General features: G+C 52.8%; 1 pseudogene; it reads right to left on the bottom strand.

Annotated features, from left to right (window-relative positions):
• Positions 1-16,095: 16,095 nt before the first annotated feature.
• On the bottom strand, positions 16,096-16,250 carry LOC136127499 (small ribosomal subunit protein uS14-like; annotated as a pseudogene).
• Positions 16,251-20,328: the final 4,078 nt, after the last annotated feature.

Genomic DNA, 20,328 nt, shown 5'->3' with positions numbered 1-20,328 from the left:
CTCTGCGGGGAGAAAGGCCATTGTTTCCAGACTCCCAGGTCTTCTCCCTTCTGTTCTCCACATGACCGCGCTTCTCTGGGGGTCCAGGACTCCCATGGCCCAGCCTCCCCGCAGCCTCGCTCCCGGCCTCCCCGCCCAGACTTTGCTGTGGCAGGTTCCTGCTCCTGAGACACAGGAAGCCCTGCCCACGGGACAGCTCACTGTGGTCCCCGGGTGGCTTGGGCCCGTGAGTCAGCCATCCTCCCCGACGCGGTGAGGAGACCCCCCAGGACAGGCTCCTGCCTCCTCTCCCCCACCCCCAGCCCTCTCCCTGAGGCAGGCAGGTCCCGTGCACGGTGTCCACACCGGGCTCCAGCTTGAAACAACTCACAAAATGTGCCAGGGGGGTGGGTGGGAGCGCGCAAGGCCTCGGCTTGCCCGCTTCTCTGCACCTTCGCCATCGATACCGAAAGGCCCGGCAGCCTCCTCTAGACCTTCCCGAGCCCCAGCCTTCCGGGGAGGAAAGCAGGGCGGGCAGCAGCCCCAGCTCATCTCCAGGAAGGGGCTGCGGACACACCGCTGCCCGCGTCCCCCCGCCCCCCGCACTGTCTTCCGTCTCCCCGGCCTCTCCCTCTGAGGCTTTAGGTGACAGGTTTGCCTGGTCCTCACCCCACCGTCGGGCCACCTCCCTGCCAGCCCCGGTTTCTGCTCCCTGAGTCACCCTGGCCCCGGCTGCCACTGCCAGCAGCCTCCGTCCCCGCTGCCGTCTCTCCCTGTGAGTGACAGCTCTGCTACATCACGCTGTGTGGCTCGGGCAGCACTCCGCGTCCTTGAAGATCTTCTCCTGCCTGCAGTGCACGCGTGGCTGCCCCCCGCCCTCCACAGCTTCCTCCAGACACTGCGGCCACCCTGTTCTCCCACCTCGACCTCCCCAGCGTCGGGAGACATTGTCACCCCAGCCCTGACTCACCACGGGTACAAACTTGGCAAAATTCTGACCCTTTCTGAGGCTGTTCTCTCTGTAAAACAGCAATGATGGTGCATCTTCCTTAGCCAGCCTCACAAGACGACCGGGAGGTGAAATGAGATCCTGTGTGTGGGTTTGCTGAGCACCGTTAAAAACGGTTCTTACTATTCTTATTCGTACAAGAAAACACACCCCAAACCTGATCACCAGCAGGCGGGGCCGGGGCAGTTTTAGTGCCTCGGGACTGTCACCTCCCACTTTCCCCATGACTTACCCCAGCAAGCTCACTCCACCCGGGTCTTAACACACGGGAAGAGTATCAGGGCCCTACATGCCTGTGACGCTTAATTTTGTGTCAACTTGACTGGGCACAGGATGCCCAGGTATTCGGACGTTATTTTGGGTGTGTCCATGAGATTTTCAGATGAGATGAACGTGTGAATCTGCAGACTGAAAAAAGCAGATTGCCCTCTCCCGTGTGGGTGGGCCTCACCCGATCAGCTGAAGGTCTGAGTAGAACAAAGGGGCTGACACTCCCGAAAGTCACAGGCAACTCCTCCTGCCTGACAGCCTTGAGCCGGGACAGCAGTCTTTTCCCCTCTTCGGACTCAAACTGAAACATCAGCTCTTCCTGGGTCTTGAAACTGCCGGCCTTCAGACTGGACCTCACACCATCTTCTCTCCCGGGTCCAACTTGCTGACTGCAGCTCTTGGGATTTGTCAGCCTCCATAATTGCATAAGCCAGTTCCTTATGATAAATATCTTCCTATACACGTGTCCTGTGTATGTATAGTGGCCCCTGTTAGGCAGTATGTAGGAATGGAAACGCATTGGGGGATTTTTGGTTGTCAGAACGACTTGGGAGATGAGGTGCTACTAACAATTAGCGGGCTAAACGCCACCTACCACCCACACCCGTCTCACCCCAAATGCCCACAGCGCTCCTTTTGGAAACTCTGGATCGATGCCCGCCGGCCTCTCCGAGCTCATGCCCTCTTCCAAAGCCACACTGGCCTCCTTCCTGCATCCCAGACACAGCCAGCTCACTGCTGCCCAGGGGTTTTACCCTCGGCCTGGAGCTGCCTCCCCATCCCCAGGCGGTTGCGTGGCTGCTTCTTTCTCGTCCTTCAGGTACCGCCACCCAATGCAAGGTGGTCCCTCCACCCAGACACGCTCCAGTCCCCCACTCTACTCACCGGAGCCCTCGGAGATGACCGTGGCTGTCGCGTCCCGCTTTACCGCTGTCCATCTACTCGCATGGGGACAGGATCGTCCTGTCACTCAGCCCCATATTCCCAGGACAGTGGGAGCTCGATGAGTGTTGATTAGACCTAGATCGGGCATTCGTAGTGAGCCAGACGCTGTGCTGGGCACAGAAAGTAGAGCAAGCCCTCTCCCCTGACGCGGCGGTCCTGGGGGAAGGCCCAGCTCCTACGTGTTCACCGAGGTGTCGGTACGACCAGGTTCTGGCCCCAGTCCACGGGAGTGCTGGAGCCACTTCACCTCTAACCCGCTTGACCGCAGATACGACTCTACTTCCTCCGGCTCCACCAGCCTTGCCCCCAGGCCCTCCAGAAGTTGACTCGCGGGGTGCCGACCACCCACCAGGGCCCACTGCCCCGGGGACCCCCTCGGACAAGCCCTCGAGGGCCAGCTGTTGACCCAGGAAGCAGTCTCGGCACACGTTTCCCACAGCCCCTGCTCTGTCCAGACCTGATTTCCCTCAGTCCTCCTCCAACTCAGGTTTCCAGAACCCCAGCCTGCCTTGTGCATAAACCTGCTCAGGTCCAGACCAGCAGACCACTTGCCCAGGACCGGGTGCCGACTGACCTTTGACCTGGTCCTCACTGGCCCCCTGCACTTGGGGTCGGCGGAGCCTCAGGGGTGCGTTGGCAAACCTCTTACCTGACAGCGCCTCTAGAAGCCAAGTTCCAGGGCTGTGCGCAGGCAACAGCGGCTGAAACAGAACAGATGTTCTAAGAGACCTCAGCGCTGCCGGCGACGCTGACCGGCGACTCAGCCAGACGCCCCCCACCCCACCCCACTGCCTGTAGCTCAGCGCTGTCTCCGGAAGCTTTTTGTTAAAAATGTAAATTTTATTCTTAATATACAAACCGGGAGACGTGGAACAGCAGTATTACCGGGTTCTCATTGTATCATAAGAACAGATCAAACACGAGCTGGGAGCCAGGAAAGCCACCGGAAAGGAAGGGGGAGGACGCGCTGAGACAGATGCCTTTGGTTTCAGAATTTCGCCTCGGGTCACCCCTTGGAGCCGGTCTCCCGGGAAGGGAGCGCCCCAGGCAGGTGGGGATCACCAGGTGTCACCGCGTGCCACAGTCTGCTCTCCAGTGGCAGCAGCCCTGCATCCCCACCCCAGCGGTGCTGATCTGATCTCTGCCCTGTCCCTGCAGTGGGAACGATCACCTGTTTGCCTTAGGTTGGCTGATACAAGGTTGAAATTATTCTGGAAGTGTAAGAGGAGAAAAGCAGAAGGGGAAATCAGAAAACACAGCCACGGCTTTCTCCCAGAGCATCTGTTTGTGCAGGTGGGAATGACCTTCTTAGAGACAGAGTTTCCAAGTGTCCTCAGGATTTGAGATTTCTGTTCATTCAAAATAATATCAAATCTATAAATGCCCCATTTTCCTTCAAACTGAATAAGTTATGTTAGGATATAACAGCAGCGCACTCTAATGGATAACATAATTTGCAATATAGATTGTAGTCAAACTTTCTAATATTATGTCTTTTCAATGGGTCTATAAATTTGTATCAAGCATATCTAACACTCTAATATTATGTCTTTTCATTGGGTCTATAAGTTTGCATCAAGCATATCTAACACTCTAATATTATGTCTTTTCATTGGGTCTATAAATTTGTATCAAGCATATCTAACACATTTGTTGAAACCACCTGACAGCTGAGAGACAGAGGCCTCACCTGGGCCTCCAGCCAGAAGGAGCTCCTGGCTAAGTCCTGCGGGACAGCCCTGGGCACCTGGTCTAGGCGGGGCTGGCCCTCTGCCCACAGCCCAGCCACCATCCCCACGCCTTGCTCTCCACCCCGGAACTGAGGGAGGGATTCTTCCCACAGGCATTTTAGTCCCCAGTTTAACCGTGAGGATTCTTCGGCCTTCCCTCAGTCACTAGCCGGCTGTGTTGGGGACTCAGGGACGTTTGTATTTGGGGCCAGTCTCCCCACTTCAGTGCTGTCTGATAGGACTTGGTGCAGCGGGTGGACACGGTCAACATGGTGACCTCTTGCCAGCCACAGGTGGCCTTTCCTCAGGGTAACACAACTGGGGAACTGAGGCTTTAATTCTATTTGATCATAGTTCATTTTAAAAATAATTTTTACTGGCGTATAGTTGATTTACAACGTTGTATTAGTTTCTGCTGTACAACACCATGAATCCGTCATACAAATACATACATCCACTCCTTTTTTAGATTCTTTTCCCATATAGGTCATTACACAGTATTGAGTAGAGTTCCCTGTGCTATACAGTAAGTTCTTATTAGTTATCTATTGGGTTGGCCAAAAGGTTAGTTCGTTTTTTCCCGTAAGATGGCTCTAGTAGCGCTTTGCTGTCTTTAACTTCGTTCAAAACAATTTCGCTAGATCGTATTGTGACAGTTGTCACATCAGCGTGCATTTTAAAAAGACATTAAAATTAGCGAATTTTTCTGTAGCCTTTTTAATATTGAAGAGGGAAGAAAAGCAACATTTTTGGCATATTATGCTTTATTATTTCAAGAAAGGTAAAAACGCAACTGAAACACACAAAAGAAGATTTGTGCAGTGTATGCAGAAGGCGCTGTGACAGATCAAACATGTCAAAAGTGGTTTGCAAAGATTCGTGTTGGAGATTTCTTGCTGGATGATGCTCCGCAGTCGGGTAGACCAGTTGAAGTTTATAGCGATCAAATCGAGACAGTAATTGAGAACAATCAGTGTTATACCATGCGGGAGATAGCCGACATACTCAAAATATCCAAATCGAGCGTTGAAAATCATTTGCACCAGCTTGGTTACATGAATCGTTCTGATGTTTGGGTTCCACATAAGTTAAGCGTAAAAAACCTTCTTGACCGTATTTCCGCATGCGATTCTCTACTGAAACGAAACAAAAACGTTCCGTTTTCAAAACAAATTGTGACGGGCGATGAAAAGTGGATACTGTACAATAATGTGGAATGGAAGAGATAGTGGGGCAAGTGAAATGAACCACCACCAACCACACCAAAGGCTGGCCTTCATCCAAAGAAGGTGATGTTGTGTATATGGTGGGATTGGAAGGGAGTCCTCTATTATAAGCTCCTTATGGAAAACCGAACAATTAATTCCAACAAGTACTAACTTGTTGGAACCGTTAGACCAACTGAGAACAGCACTCAACGGAAAGCGTCCGGAATTAGTTAACAGAAAACGCATCATCTTCCATCAGGATAACGAAAGACCGCATGTTTCTTTGATGACCAGGCAAAAAGTGCTACAGCTTGGCTGGGAAGCTCTGATTCATCCGCCAGGATGAATATTCACCAGACATTGCACCTTCGGATTTCCATTTATTTCAGTCTTTACAAAATTCTCTTAATGGAAAAAAATTCAGTTCCCTGGAAGACTGTAAAAGTCACCTGGAACAGTTCTTTGCTCAAAAAGGTAAAAAGTTTTGGGAAGATGGAATCATGAAGTTGCCTGAGAAATGGCAGAAGGTAGTGGAACAAAACAGTGAATATGTTGTCCAATAAAGTTCTTGGTGAAAGGAAAAATGTGTCTTTTATTTTTACTTAAAAACCGAAGGCGGGGCTTCCCTGGTGGCGCAGTGGTTGGGAATCCGCCTGCCAATGCAGGGGACACGGGTTCAAGCCCTGGTCCGGGAAGATCCCACATGCCGCGGAGCAACGAAGCCCGTGCGCCACAACTACTGAAGCCTGCGTGCCTACAGCCCACAAGCCGCAGCTGGAGAAAGCCCGCGCGCAGCAACAGGAATGCAATGCAGCCAAAAATAAATAAATAAAATAAATAATAAATTAAAAAAAAAAAAACCGAAGGCACTTTTTGGCCAGCCCAATATTTTATATACAGTAGTGTGTATATGTCAATCCCAATCTCCCAATTTATCCCTCCCCCCTCATCATAGTTAGTTTAAATTTAAAGAGCCAGATGTGGCTTGTGGGCCCCGTATCAGTTGGTGACCACATGGCCCACAGATACCACCGTCACCCTGGTGTTGTCTGGCTCCAATCAATGTCCAGCCTATCCTTCCCTGTCGGTTACAAGATCACTGACATTGGAACTTATGTTTAAACCCCTATTTAGTCCAAGAAGAGATGCCTTACTTTCATCATATTTGCAAAGCAGATTTATATCTTTAGCTTTTCATTATACCGTTAACCTGCTGGATGATCTGTGTCTCTTCAGTTTAGGGTATAAAATCTGCCACTTCCCCAGGAGCTGCTCCCCCGTGTGTACCTGAGAAGCTGAGACAAACTGCCTGACAGGAAGGGAGAAGATAAAGTTATGTCATGAAGACTCTCAACATCAAGAAGGAATTTAGACACAATGCCCTAAGACGTGAAAAACTGTTGGCAATTTCAGAGCCGAAAGGGACAAAGGAGGCAGGCATTTAAGGAAAACCTGGTAGATTTAAAGCCTAGCAGAGCTGAATTCGAGTCCTTTAACCAGCTATGAATAAGCGACTTAACGTTTCTGAGCCTCAATTTCTTTGTCTGTAAATAGGGGATAATTCTCACCTGTATTTGTCAGGGCTCTCCAGAGAAACAGAACCAACAGATGTGTATAGAGAGAAGTTTATTTTAAGGAATTGGCTCGCATGATTATGTAGGCTGGAAGTTCCAACACCTGCAGGGTGGAGGCCCAGGGGAGCAATGTTGCAGCTCAAGTCCAAAGTCTGTCTGCTGCAGAATTCCTTTGCTCAGGGGACGTCAGGCTTTTGTTGCATTTGGGCCTTCAACTGATTGGACGAGGCCCACCCACATCATGGAGGACACTCTGCTTTATTCTAAGTCCACCGATTTAAATGTTAATCTCATCCAAAAATACCCTCGTGGAACAATCAGACACACTGCAGAACCACGTCTGACTTGCATCTGCACACCTTGGCCCAGCCAGGTGGACACACAAAGTTGCCCATCACTGCCCTGTAGTGAGGGTCACAGTCACTCATGTATTTGGCAGTGTTTTGTCAAATGCTGGAAGAACGTCATCATGGGGGAAAGAGTGTCCATGGTCTGGAGGCCACGTGTGGAACTGAGTGAGAGGGTGAAACGGGGTCCTTGCTGGCAGGAGGTGGGTCAGTGCAGAGACAGCTGGGATCTCGGGGCCCTGGATGCGTGTAGAGCGGTGGAGAAGTGAGTGTGGGTGGCGCCTTAGGACACGAGAGGACGCAGAAGACAGATCCCAGAGGTGGTCTTGTGGCTGGGTCCCGGGGGCCGCGGACACTAAAGCAAGGACTTCGTTTACTCACCGGGGCAGGAAGTCCACCCCAGGCCAGCCTCTTCTCCTAAGCAGGTTACTGTGGTTGCCTCTGCACGTGGTGTGTGTTCACTGGAACCTCTTCCCTCAGCTTCCGTGCAGCCCCTGCCTCACACTGCTCAGGTATCTGCTGAACATAAATACGCGTCTGGGGCAAACTTCCCTGATCACCCTGCACATAATCTCCGTGCCTGAGGCCCAACCTCGGTTTTTTTTTTGTAAAGCAAGTGCCTGACAGGCTGTGACTGCAAGGCATCCACTTCTGGGCAGCGGGGGTAGGGGGCATCTCGCATAAACACATGGCCAGACCCCCAGCCAGGCCCCTTTGCTTTAGAGACCCTGGTTGATTTCAGTGACTGGCGGCTTGGGCCACTTGTTTTCTCTCTTTGCGCTTTCAATTCCTGCTCTTCTGTTTTAAATTCACCAGTAAAGCCTGAGCCTGTGAAATCCCAGGCCCCCACCCTCGACCCCAGTGAAAGCAGAGCCCCAGGCCCTGCTCGCTCGCTCACCCCCGGAGCCCCTCACAACTCGCTGTGTGGCCCCAGGTGTGCCGTGTAATTTCCAGGACGTGACGGTTGCTGCTGAGGGCATCTTGCAATCAATAAGAACAATAGGGCCTGTCCTGCCACAGCGCTGGTTACAGATAGGCCGAGACCAGCAGGCAGTGACCACACGCGCAGCGACCACAGAGAACAATCTCACATGCAACAACCGTACACAACCACACACATAATATCACACACACAGCCGCCACACACACCCCATCTCTAACCCCCCAGCCTCGCCCTCCCCCTGGTCTCCCTCGTCGCTTCCACGCAGTTTGTGCACCTGCTCCCTGTCCGTCTCGCCCAGGAGCAGGGCAGCTCCGAGAGGGGAGAGCGTCCCTCCTCTCCACCGTGTCTCTGCTGCCCAGAGCCGCAGCTGGCATGTATCAGAAACACAGATAACTTGCTGAGAGAACAAATGAGTGAACAGATGAACCTGTGAGGAGGACGGGAGAGGCCGGAGCCGATGCTCCAGCCCATCCTTCCCTCCCCTCCCCCGCCCAGGCTGTGGTGGACCCGCCCAGTGTCACTCGAGGCCCCCAGGCCCTGGGTGAGCCCAGGCTGCCCAGCACTGCGGGGCCTCCTGGCAGAGCAGACGTGGCCGTTAGGAGCTTCGTCTCCAGGAGCGAAGCGGGAGCTGCTCTCATGTCTTGGCCTCCAGACAGCAGGTCCTGACCCAGAAGTGGTGGCAGGGATGCCCCCTGGTGCCCGGCTCCCCCTGGGACTCCCTTCAGGGACAGTCATCACCCTCCTCCCCCCAGCAGCCCCATCCCCACGACCCCGTGGAAGGAAGAGGCCTGTGAGACGGGCTAGGGGGGCCTCCACCTCCCTCCTTTCTCCCAGCCGAAGGGAAGCAGCTTCCCACAGGAGTGATTTTAAAGAAAAAAAAACTTACTTCATGAGTAATATTTCCAGATAAAAAGTGCCAGGCACGTAGGAGGAACTTATTATACACGTTTTAAAGGAAAGAATAAGGAGACTTTGCCAGCCTCCGGGTGGGGTGGGGAGCTTGGTGACCACGCCGGACCACAGCTGAGAGCCACGGCCGGCTGTCACGTGGCATCGCGTCACCTCCCTCAACATGCTCCTTCCCGCCCACCTGTGAGGACAGTGTTGCTGTCTGTACACAGGGACCTTAAACAGGAAACAGGTGCAGCCCCCCTGGGGTTGAGAAGGGGTAATTACAGCTTTTCCAGACCATTCGCCACCGACAGCGTGATCTCTGGGCACTGGCTGGGAGGACTCTCTTCCAAAGTGGGGAGTCTGCTGCGGTGCCGGCCGAGGCAAGGCCACGGGACAGCCGTCGGGGGCAGGCCAGTCATCCCGCCCCTCTGGGCAGGACCGAGGCAGACCATGACCACCTCTAGACCCCTGCACGGTGCACACTCGCCGCCGAAACAGAGGACTCCACGGAGGCCCCTGGGGATCGAGGGCCTGGGCCAGAGTCAGAAGACCTGCTTCTGGTTTCAGCTCTGCCTTGACCTCGGCGTGTGCCCTGAGCCTGGGTTTTCATCTGTCTTCTGGAAGGGGGCGGCGACACATCCTGAGGCTTGAGAGGATTTCACGAGGTGCTACATGCGAAGGCTGAGCACAGGGCTGGGCCAGTCCACGGTCCCCTCTGGCCCTGCCCAGGAGGCCCTGCCTCACTGAGCGACGTGCCTCCGTGACCTGGTGGAGGAGACCGGCCCCTGGATGTCTACCCCCAGCTCTGTCCCTGACCCTCTGGCCATGAATCGCACCCTTAACCCGTCACCTGATGAAAACAAGAGGCCTTGTGCAGGGGAAGCTCAGGAAGCTGCGTCCGCTGTGGGCAGATGAAGTGCCTGTCCTCTGGAGGCAGCAGCACGGGGCGGGGCGGGCACGCACGGCGGGGGGGAGGCCGGGGGTCTCCAGATTCTCTCCAGGTCTGCACGTTCATTTGCTTGCTTGGTGAGCGGTCGAAGCAGGGGCTGAGGGGACACGGGGACGCTGGTGGTAACGTCCCACGACACCACGCTTGCACTTAACATCTCCTCTTGTCCCAGAGCCCAGAAAATCCTGGTCGGATGTGACACCTCTACCAGGAAAGGCTTTGCGACAAGGCCGGTCTGCTGGCTGGAGGCCTGCGGCGACATCATTAGTACCTTCCCAGGGTGACCAGCCATCTCAGCTTACCGGGGACCGAAGTGTTCCCAGGACGTGGGACCTGGGTGAGTATGACAACCAAGACAGCCCTGAGCATCACGGTGGGCTGCCCCATCCTTCCCATCCCAGCGAGCCCCCCCAGTCATTCCAAACCAGCCTTCCTGCTTGAAGCCCTCCAGCCCATACCTCCCTCCATCCCTGCTTGCAGCAGAGAGACAGGTGGGCAAGGCTGTGCCCATCTGTGTCTCGGGCACTTTCAGGGCAGGACTAGTCTTTCTAGAAGCTGAGCTGGGTTAAGGACTGAAGGTGGACTCCACAGGTGGGTGAGAAACCAGAGGCCTGAGCCATTTTATTAATGAAAAACCAGCCACTTTGTTCACAAAGCTGGGCCCAGCCCCTCCAAGTCTCCCCCTCGGGACTGCGGGTTCCTACTTCCTGGCTGTACTTGAGAAGGCGGTGACGTGCTGCTAACAGATCTGACGAAAACACGTGTAATTTAGACACAGCAGCAAGGCGGTGGTCTCCTCCCTGGGCCTGCGTCCCGGGGGTCTCCTCTGCCCCCTCACCAAAGGAGCTGAGGGCCAGGACCAGGGCTTAGCGGCCTGGGTCACAGCCTTGGGTCTAAGGATCTAAGATGTTTCCTACTTTCAGAGCATTTGCGCCTTTCTAACTGCGACAGTCCTTACCTCACCTCATTTTTTTTCCAGAAGAGTTTTATTTATTTATTTTTCTAGCTTTACTGAGATGTGATTGACACCGAACATTGTGTAAGTCAACTCATCACTTCGTACACCTTGAACACATCACCCCTTGACCCCGCTCAGCCTCCTGAGCTCCAGCCCCTGTGTGAGCCGCACCAGGTCCAGCCTGTCTGCTCGCCGCTCAACAGCGTCATCCAGCAAGCCCGCCAGGCTCTGCGGCGGCCCAGGCAGGGGAGGAGAGAGTCACTGCCACATCCTGATGGGTAAAGCCACAGGCTCCAGTGACCTGAGACGCGGCCCAGATGTCCCCGCCCCCAGGGGCCCCACTTTATCCATCTCAGCCAGGCCTGAAGCCACAGGAAATACCTTTTAGGACAGACTGTACCTGCAGAGCTGTCGGCGAGAAGTCTGTGGGTCTCTAAATGCTGCACTCGTTCAGACAGATACCAAAATATAACAGAGGTGTCAGCTTTTTAAAACTGCATCTTTTATAGTTTTCTCAAGTTGAAGGAGCTTACAGCAACATCACGTCCTCTGGGTGATTGCCTGCAAAGACCACACACTGGCGCACACACACACACGTGTGCGCGCACACACACACACACACATGTGCGCACACACCAGTGCTGAGGATGGGTGGGCTGAGGTTCTTCCCACAGTCCTTCTAAGTTATCAGCACTGACGGAGAGACAGATGTTGGAGAGGCAAGTGCAAAGGACAAGGACCCCGCTCCCAATCAATTGCTGTGACCTTCTTTGAATCATCGTGACAGAACAATTCTTATTCCAAACAGGAAGCGTTAACTCTTTATTTATTTATTTATTTACATCTTTATTGGAGTATAATTGCTTTACAATGGTGTGTTAGTTTCTGCTTTATAACAAAGTGAATCAGTTATACGTATACATATATCCCCATATCTCTTCCCTCTTGCGTCTCCCTCCCACCCTCCCTATCCCACCCCTCTGGGTGGTCACAAAGCACCGAGCTGATCTCCCTGTGCTGTGCGGCTGCTTCCCACTAGCTGTCTACCTTACATTTGGTAGGAAGCGTAACTCTTGATGGCAAACCGGAGGATCTGGTCTGTGGGACTCAAGCCACACTCCCGAGCATCGTCCATTACGATTTCTCTGCGCGGAGGCCACCTAGAAGGGTGCTCACGGGAACCTGACATGTGTCACTTTGTTACTTATTTTTTAAAAAGCCTTGAAACACACAGGTATTAACACCTGTTTTACAGATGACGGGGTAGTGGCTTAGAGAGGTTGTGGGGAGACTGGAGGTGTAGGCCCTGCGAAAAGGCTGAAGACGGAGATTGCTTTCAAAAATACAAACTCTGCTTGAAGCTTCTACAGCTTCTCACGCACTGAGACTGAGTCCCGAGGCTGCCTGTGGCTGGCGAGGCCCCACCCCAAGCCCATCCACGCCTCCCTCCTGTCACCCTGCCGCACCTGGCTGGCACCTCCTCGGGGCCACCCCCCCCAAACGTGACCGTGAGAATGAGGAAGAGACGGCTATCCTGGGCGGTGCCGGCCATGCAGGCCCTCAGCCTGGAGAACAGGCTGGGCTTGGCTGCCATCCCTCCCACAACAGTCCCCAGAGCCGTACAGAGCAGCCCCCAAGCTCAAACATTCCTCAGAGAGGCCCCCGGCCCCTAGTACTTGCTAAGTCACGATTGTATTTTTTACGTGTTTATTGGTTCATACTTGCCATCACCCTCTTGGCTCAATGAGAACAGGAACTGTACCTGACTGAGGTCCATGGTACACACTAGGTATTAAATAAATATGAATCACGTAAATAATTGAATGAGTGAATGAAACAGCAAGGTACGCTTAGATTAACTAGGTCACCTATCGGATTCCGAGAGCATCTCCGATCAGGGTAAAAGACTCTCTGATGGGATGGACAGAATGGCCCCACCCAGACAATCTGGACCTTCTCCTTGTGCTCAGTGTCATATTCTAAATTTCCAGAAGAGCTCTACTTGCTCACAACTATTTCCCCCGTGGGGACAACAGTCCCTGACACACGGTAGGTACTTAATACATTTTTGTTAAATGAACAGATGTTTCTGGCAAGTGTCAGTCACATTTCTGCGTTTAAGCCAGAGTCCTATTTCCTTGATCAAATATTAACAGAAAATCATATTTTCTGGAAATTGTCAGACGATCCCTAGAAAACTCAGGGTCTGAGCATTCAAACATCAGGATGTTAAATGAGTAGCTCTTGCTGTCCTGGTCTCTTTACAAATAACAATAATACAACGCACACAGTAAATGCAAATAATCTCCCACCAAATCCAGTCTCCACCATTTTCCATCATATGCCCTTCAGAAAAGCGTCTTCCCTGAGCCTCAGTTTACGTACCTATAAATGCAGGTAATAAGGATGCCTACTACCTAGGGGTGCCGTGAGGATTAGACTAGGTTTCTCCCGGTACATGTAAGCAGCTACTATTATAATTGCTTGAACAGAAGGCATCACTTCAGAAGGAAGCCGTATACAGCTCTGAGAAAATATTGTAGAAAAGTTTTCCTGACATCATTCTATATACAGAAAAAAGTCAGGCACTTCCTTGAAATGTGCTGCCCTAATGAGAGTATTCCCTCCTGATGCCACTTCTCTGGCAATCAACAATCCAGTTTGAGGTGGATTCTGATTGAAATTACCAAAAAAAAAAAAAAAATTGGCAACAAAAATGTATATTGCAAAACAAAATGTGTTGCTTTTAAAGTGATTTTGGAGCCTCAGTAATTAGTCTAGCAAGTTCCAAAGATACATTCTGTAGCTGTCATTCAGTATTTGTTTCCTTTGGTTATCTGCCTTTCTTTTAAAATAAATACATAAATAAAAATAAGCTGGGGAAACGTGTTCTGAAGCTGCCTGGGATGACAGGGCCCCCGCCCTGGTGGGCTCTGTTTTAGGAGGAGCCCCCTTGGATCCCACACTCTGTCTTCCTGGCAGGCTGCTCTTGGGTCACTTCTCAGCTCTGGTGGCTGCTGAAACAAGACAGATGCTGCTGTACAAAATAACTTGAGAACATACCAGAGCCTGTTGCTTCCAGCACTTGGAAAATCTTGACATTCAAATATGCAAATATTTTATGGCACGAAGCGAAAAAAAGGAGAGAGAAGGAGCTGGAAAGTCACATTTGAAATGAAACATACTCGAGATGTAAGCAAACTCTGGATTATAATTAAACTGGTGCTATTATCAGAGAAGACCTCGGAATTGGCCGCGATCCGCCAATTCTCCTGTGTCTGCGAAGCCACTCAGTGGGTCCTCAGCCCCTCCAGGTTGGCCGGCGCGGCGCACGTGGAGCTGGGTGCACCTCCTTCTCTGCCGGCCCCCAGCCCCGTTGGCTCAAAGGGCAGCCGGCAAGTGAGAACACTGTCTTCCTCCATTTTCAACAGTGTAATATTTATGTTTATTTTAAAAAGCAGGATGTCTTCAAGGGTGTGGATTAAAACTCTGTCACGCATCCAAGTCCTCATAAGCTCTGAGTGCCCTTCTAGGAGCTGTGGAGATGCACACGGTGGGTTGTACCCTCAAACGGTGGTGTGAAAAGAAAAACAAACCGGAAGTCCCAAACCAACCTGGTCACACCGCTAACAGCTGAGCTAATTCCATCAGTCTCGTGACTTTTTAGTCTCCGTCTCCTCAGGTGTGTTAGAGGAGCTCGTCTAGAAGATTCCAAAGCCGCTTTCCCGATCTTGGGTTCTGTGAACGATGGTAGTGGGAATGTAACCGAGCAGGACCGTATGGGCCCATATCCTCGCCCGTATGGGCTCCCCTCTGAAGTAGCCAGATCATAGTACCTGATGCACACTTCCTGAGTTGCTTTACAGATGCTAAAACCACCACCAAATGGAAGATGTTAACTACCTGAGGACCCAGGCCTCCTGGAGCCTCAGGACTGATAATGTTGACCCTGTGACCTCACCATCAACCAACCAGAGAACGGTGCACAAGCTGCTCGCATGCCCTGCGACCCGCCCCCCTCACCTGGCCTTTAGAAATGCTCTGCTGAAAGCCTTTGGGAGTTCGGGGGGTTTGGGGGGCATGAGCCACCCGTCTCCTTGCTCAGCTCTGCTATAACCCTTTTTCTGCTCCAGACTCCGATGTTTCGGCATTGTTTGGCCTCACTCTGTGTCAGGCACATGAACTTGTGTCTGGTAACAGGAAGACTGGAACCAGGCAGATTCTGGTCTGAATGATGGTCTCATGATTTCCTCGATTATGTGAAGTTGGCATGTTGCTTAAGAGAATGGACCCTGGCTCTCATCTGTAAACAGGGATAACAGCTCCCATCTCACAAGGTCGCCATAAAGTTGAAACGTAACTTTGTAAGTAATGCATTTGCCATAGAGTAAATTCTGGTTTTGAGACAGGCTGGGCCCTGGGCCCTTTGCTGCAGGACCTGCACCTGGACAAACATCTCCTTGAGCAGCAGATACAAAGAAACTATAAGGGACTAAAAATAACTGCACGCCAGCCGCAGGGTGTGCAAATTATCAACAACAAGATACAAAAAGGCCACAAACCAACAGCCACTTCTGAGGTGCCACAGGCAAGAGCCGGGTCCTGTGCACAATCCCTGCACACAGCACCACCAAGGGGGTGGGCAGACCACCCGAGCCCCACCTCTGGCCGGACCCTTGCATCCATCCCTACCCTCACCCCATTTAAGGGACCAGCCCGCCCTCCTTGGGGAGCAGCAAGGGCACCTGTTACTTGCTTGCACTCCCTGTGCTGCAGGGGCCCCAGTAAAGCCTTGCCTGAATTTCCCCTCTGGCCTCTGATCAATTTCTATTGATTAATGAGTCCAAGGACCCAGGTCATTAACAGTTTCATTCCCTCTCTCTTAGAATTTCTTCCCCTTTGTCACGGAAGCTACAGAATTCAGCTGGATGAGAGAAGTGAGAGTTTGTGGCTGGGAACCTGCGACGGTGACCCCATGGGTGCCATGTTCTAGACACCCGAGGTAACTGTGAAGGTCTAGGCTCAGATCCAGTCATCCATGGGACTAGTCACTTAACTGAAAGACCACCCTTGGCACTTTTTATATGTAATTTTTATTATCAATCTAGCAATAGGAGGTCAACTTTACCACCTGACTTCCCCTCCCCCATAAATCACAGGCAGATATCCAGAAGTGAGTTTCATTGTGGGTATTTCTGAAGTTTAAAATTTTTTATTTTATATGCAAAGAGTTAGTATTGTTTCTGAGGAAGGTAGATATGCTTGATGACCCATTCAAGAAGTTCACACTTAGTCCAACCTAAGGAAGCTGATGTCCTTCGCGTACGGGCAGAAACACGGGCGGCGTATATTGAGCCATATTCCCGGATCACACCGTGCCGGTCTGAGCGAGAACCCTGGCCGAATTTTCCCAGATGGCTCCAGTAGAGCTGCTGGTGACCCATGTTGCTTTCTCAGCTGCAACGAGGCAGAAGCTCATTGCGGTTTTTTTGGTTTTGTTTTTTTTAATAAATTTATTTTTGGCTGTGTTGGGTCCTCATTGCTGCCCACGGGCTTTCTCTAGTTGCAGTGAGCGGGGTCTACTCTTCATTGTGGTACGTGGGCCTCTCACTGCGGTGTCTTCTCTTGTCGCAGATCACGGGCTCTAGGCGCATGGGCTTCAGTAGTTGTGGCACACGGGCTCAGTAGTTGTGGCTCATGGGCTCTAGAGCACAGGCTCAGTAGCTGCAATGCATGGGCTTAGTTGCTCCACAGCATGTGGGATCTTCCCGGACCAGGACTTGAACCCCTGCGCCCTGCATTGGCAGGCAGATGCTTAACCACTGTGCCACGAGGGAAGCCCCTCATTGTGTTTTAACTTTATCAGTAACACTTATTTGACAGACACTGAAATTTATTGATTTAATTAATTCGCCTGATTCCTCTGGCATTTGCTCCATATTTTTTAATACTGAGACAAGCTATTTACCAGGCAGTATGCTAAGCCCACAAAATAAATGAGAGGAACATTCTTCAGTTTGATTGGATAAAGGAAGGCTGATTTATCAATAGGCTCGGCTCCAGTAAAAGACATTATTGGGAAGGGTATGGTGAAAGAAACCTCGTCATAGAGAAACACACCGTATCAATAATCTACTGCTGTTGAACAAACCACTCCGAGAAAGAAACAGTTGCTGAAAACAATAAACATTTATCGTTCTGCACAGTTTGTGGAACCCAGGAGGAAGCCGACAGCAGCTCTGCCGGATGGTCCCGGCTCAGGGCGTCTCCTGAGGCTGCAGGCAGGTATCAGCCGGGGCTGCGTCACCTACAGGCTTGACTGGGGCTAGAGGACCCACCTCCCGGTGGCTCAGTCACACGCCGGGAAGTTCCCCTGGTTTTTGGCAGGAGCTCGTCCCTAGTAGACCCCTCCACGGGGCTGCTGGGCTACCTCCTGACGAGGCAGCTGGCTTCCCACGGCTTCCCCCTTCTGTGCCTCTACAGCTTCCGACTGGGCACCCAGTTGTGGACGGGGACCTCGAAGGGTGTGGGTCCCAGCAGGTGGGGGTCATCGGGGGCCATGCTGGAGACTGGCCATCACATGGATGATTGGAGAAAGAGAATGGACTTTAGGCCACGGAGGGGGACAGGGGACAGTAATTCTAACCGAAGGCAAGGAGAGGAAGGAACAAAGCCATCCACTTTGTTGGATGGGATAGGGATGGAGATCAGAGAGCATGCAGAAGCCACCAGCGTTCGCCCCTGTTAGGAAGGTGGGTGGTGGTCTGGCCACCAGGAGCCTAACCCCGCCGCAGGGAGTGAAGGCAAGACAGAGGCCGGGGAGTGTTCAGAGGCAGTGGGAGGGCTGATGCTGCCGTGGGGGAGGGGTGGCAAGCAGAGAGAAGGGGTGCTGGTGGGGCGGGGAGCGCGTGAGCAATGCAGTCTAAGCTCTGGGACACAAAGGGGAGGCGGGCAGGCCTGGGGAGGGACACGCCATCCTCCTGGACGCTCAGCTGCTCTGCTCTTTGCATCAAAGGAAACCATCCAACTGGTGCTCGAAGCCCACCCCCGGCTGGGGCTCCGGTCTTCCCTCGTTCCACAGTCCAAGCCTCACACGTTTTCTCTCCTCATGTGGTCCTAGGACAATCCCAAGAAAGAAGCATTTATAAAGACCTCGAACTAGGAATTTTCACCAGGACATCAGCCTCCATGAAACCCAGCAGCTTGGACACTGAAACTGGGTCTGGCTGGGATTTTTTTCCCTTTAGTGATTTATGTGGTCGGTGTTGTAACAGAAATTACCATGAGTTACATTTAAAAGCTTTACCCTGTGAGGCTCCGCACGAAGCGGGTAAGTGTGTTTCCTGCGGCTCTGTGTCCTTGCCTGGGGCGCATCCCTCGGGAGTGCTTCCAGACTGGCAGGCCAGGTCTGGAAGGCTGGGCACAGGACTAGCGAGGCGGCCTGCAGGCACTGAGTGGCCCTGTGGCCACTGCCCAAAGCGATGCCCCCGGAGGCTGCACCCAAGCCCACAAGCAGAGATGGCAGCGGCTCGGTTGCACTTTTTTTTTGGCGGTACGCGGGCCTCTCACCACCGCGGCCTCTCCTGTTGCGGAGCACAGGGTCGGGACGCGCAGGCCCAGCGGCCATGGCTCACGGGCCCAGCCGCTCCGCGGCATGTGGGATCCTCCCGGACCGGGGCACGAACCCGCGTCCCCTGCATCGGCAGGCGGACTCTCACCCACTGCGCCACCAGGGAAGCACCCGGCTGCACCTTTGAGAGGCTGACGGCGACGAAGCTGGCCTCGCAAATGGAAGGAAGGTGAGGAAGGTGCAGGGAAACTGTCCAGCAGTGCTTCACTCTCTGTCTGGGCCACCGCACAGAGTGGCTGTGACCCCGGCCTCCAGCTCCATGGGGGCAGTGAGTCTGAGCTCAGAGACCATGGGATGTGATGACCCCATTTACCCTGGTGAGTAATAAAATCAAGGCCCATCTGCTCAGATGCTTTGTCCCTCGAGGGAGGACCAGGGGCAGGACAGGCCGACGGAGAGATGGAAGGGCAGCCAGGACCTTGTCGCCCACGAAATGATGCCATCTGACAGGAGAAGCCGGCAGAGACCGACCTCAGACCCCGTGGGGGAGAGCTTCTGGGGGAGAGCTTCTCCACCAGCTCCCACGCTCTTCAGGGCTCAAGGTAGGTGAAGTAGGTGTCAGGATCCCTGCCAGGATGCAGCACATCTGGCCAAGATCACATTATGCAAACGGGACTGCCAGAGGAAGAGCTGAGACGCAGATGCCCAGATCCCGAGGACAGAGAAAACAGCATCTTCCCGAGCCCTCGGTTCAGCTCAAGGCCGTTCACCATCCCCATCTCAGTTGCCTGGGAAAGCCCCGCACCCCACCCACACAGTCATGGCAGACTCCCCAGGAGGGGCTCAGCCTCTGGGTCCTTCCCCTCCAGCAACGCCCCACGGCAGAGCCCCAGCTCCACTTCCTCGAAGAGGCTGCCGTGGTCAGTCCCTCACGTGGGGACTTTGCAGGGCCCTGCTCTCAATCCAACTCCTATACGAGGCGCACTGGTACTTACAGGAATTTCCCAAAGAACGACACTTTGGGGAAGGAGCGGGGATGCTTGGAGGGACCGGCATGTCCTTCCTCATCTGCTCACTGCCTCCCAGGCATCCACTGTGTGTTGAGCAGCCCACAGGCCACACGGGGATCTTGGCTCCGGGAAAAGCAGAGCTGCTTCAGCATCTCCAGGTTCCAGCCCGTAAGGAACTTACCATTTCTCCATTCACAAAATGCGAAGCCCTTCAGAGTTTCTAGGTAAAGCAGAACCTACCTACCCCCGAGGTAAATTTGTTGACTTGTAAGTAAGACCACACATACTGTGTGCACAGGCTATATCCACGCGGCGCTCAAAAGGAAAGTTTTACAAAGGGGTCGAGGCTGAACAAATGAAAACAGGTATTTTACCTTTTTGAAAACCTGCCCAAAAGTTCATCACTAGCACTCAGCTCTCTTGAGTCACCCCGTGACCTCTTACTCAATCCATCTCTCACAGATGACAAGACAGCAGCAAGATGCTACAGCCAGAAGGTTACCCGTATCTGCACCTCTGTCCTCTAAGTCTCTGAAAATAATTTAGGATACAAGGGAGGGAGCGTTTCCTGAGGGAACAGCCAGGAACAGATTAACCAAATTATATCAGAGTGCAAACCCACTTACCTTAATGTATGCATGATATAAATGCTTAATGTCTCGTGTTACTTTTTTAAAGTTTGCTCTTTTTGTCCTGTGGATGGCTGCCCATATCAGGATGTCTGTCTTTAGACTTCTGATTCCTCAAAGACAAGTCTTTGTCTCAAATAACAATTGTTATTTTATTTTTTATTTATTTATTTTTTTTTGCATTACGCGGGCCTCTCACTGTTGTGGCCTCTCCCATTGCGGAGCACAGGCTCTGGACGCGCAGGCCTAGCGGCTATGGCTCACAGGCCCAGCTGCTCCGCGGCATGTGGGATCTTCCTGGACCGGGGCACGA

The sequence above is a fragment of the Phocoena phocoena genome, chromosome 8 (assembly GCF_963924675.1).
Source record: "Phocoena phocoena chromosome 8, mPhoPho1.1, whole genome shotgun sequence".
Lineage (NCBI taxonomy): Eukaryota > Metazoa > Chordata > Mammalia > Artiodactyla > Phocoenidae > Phocoena > Phocoena phocoena.
This window is presented reverse-complemented; position numbering and strand designations above follow the sequence as displayed.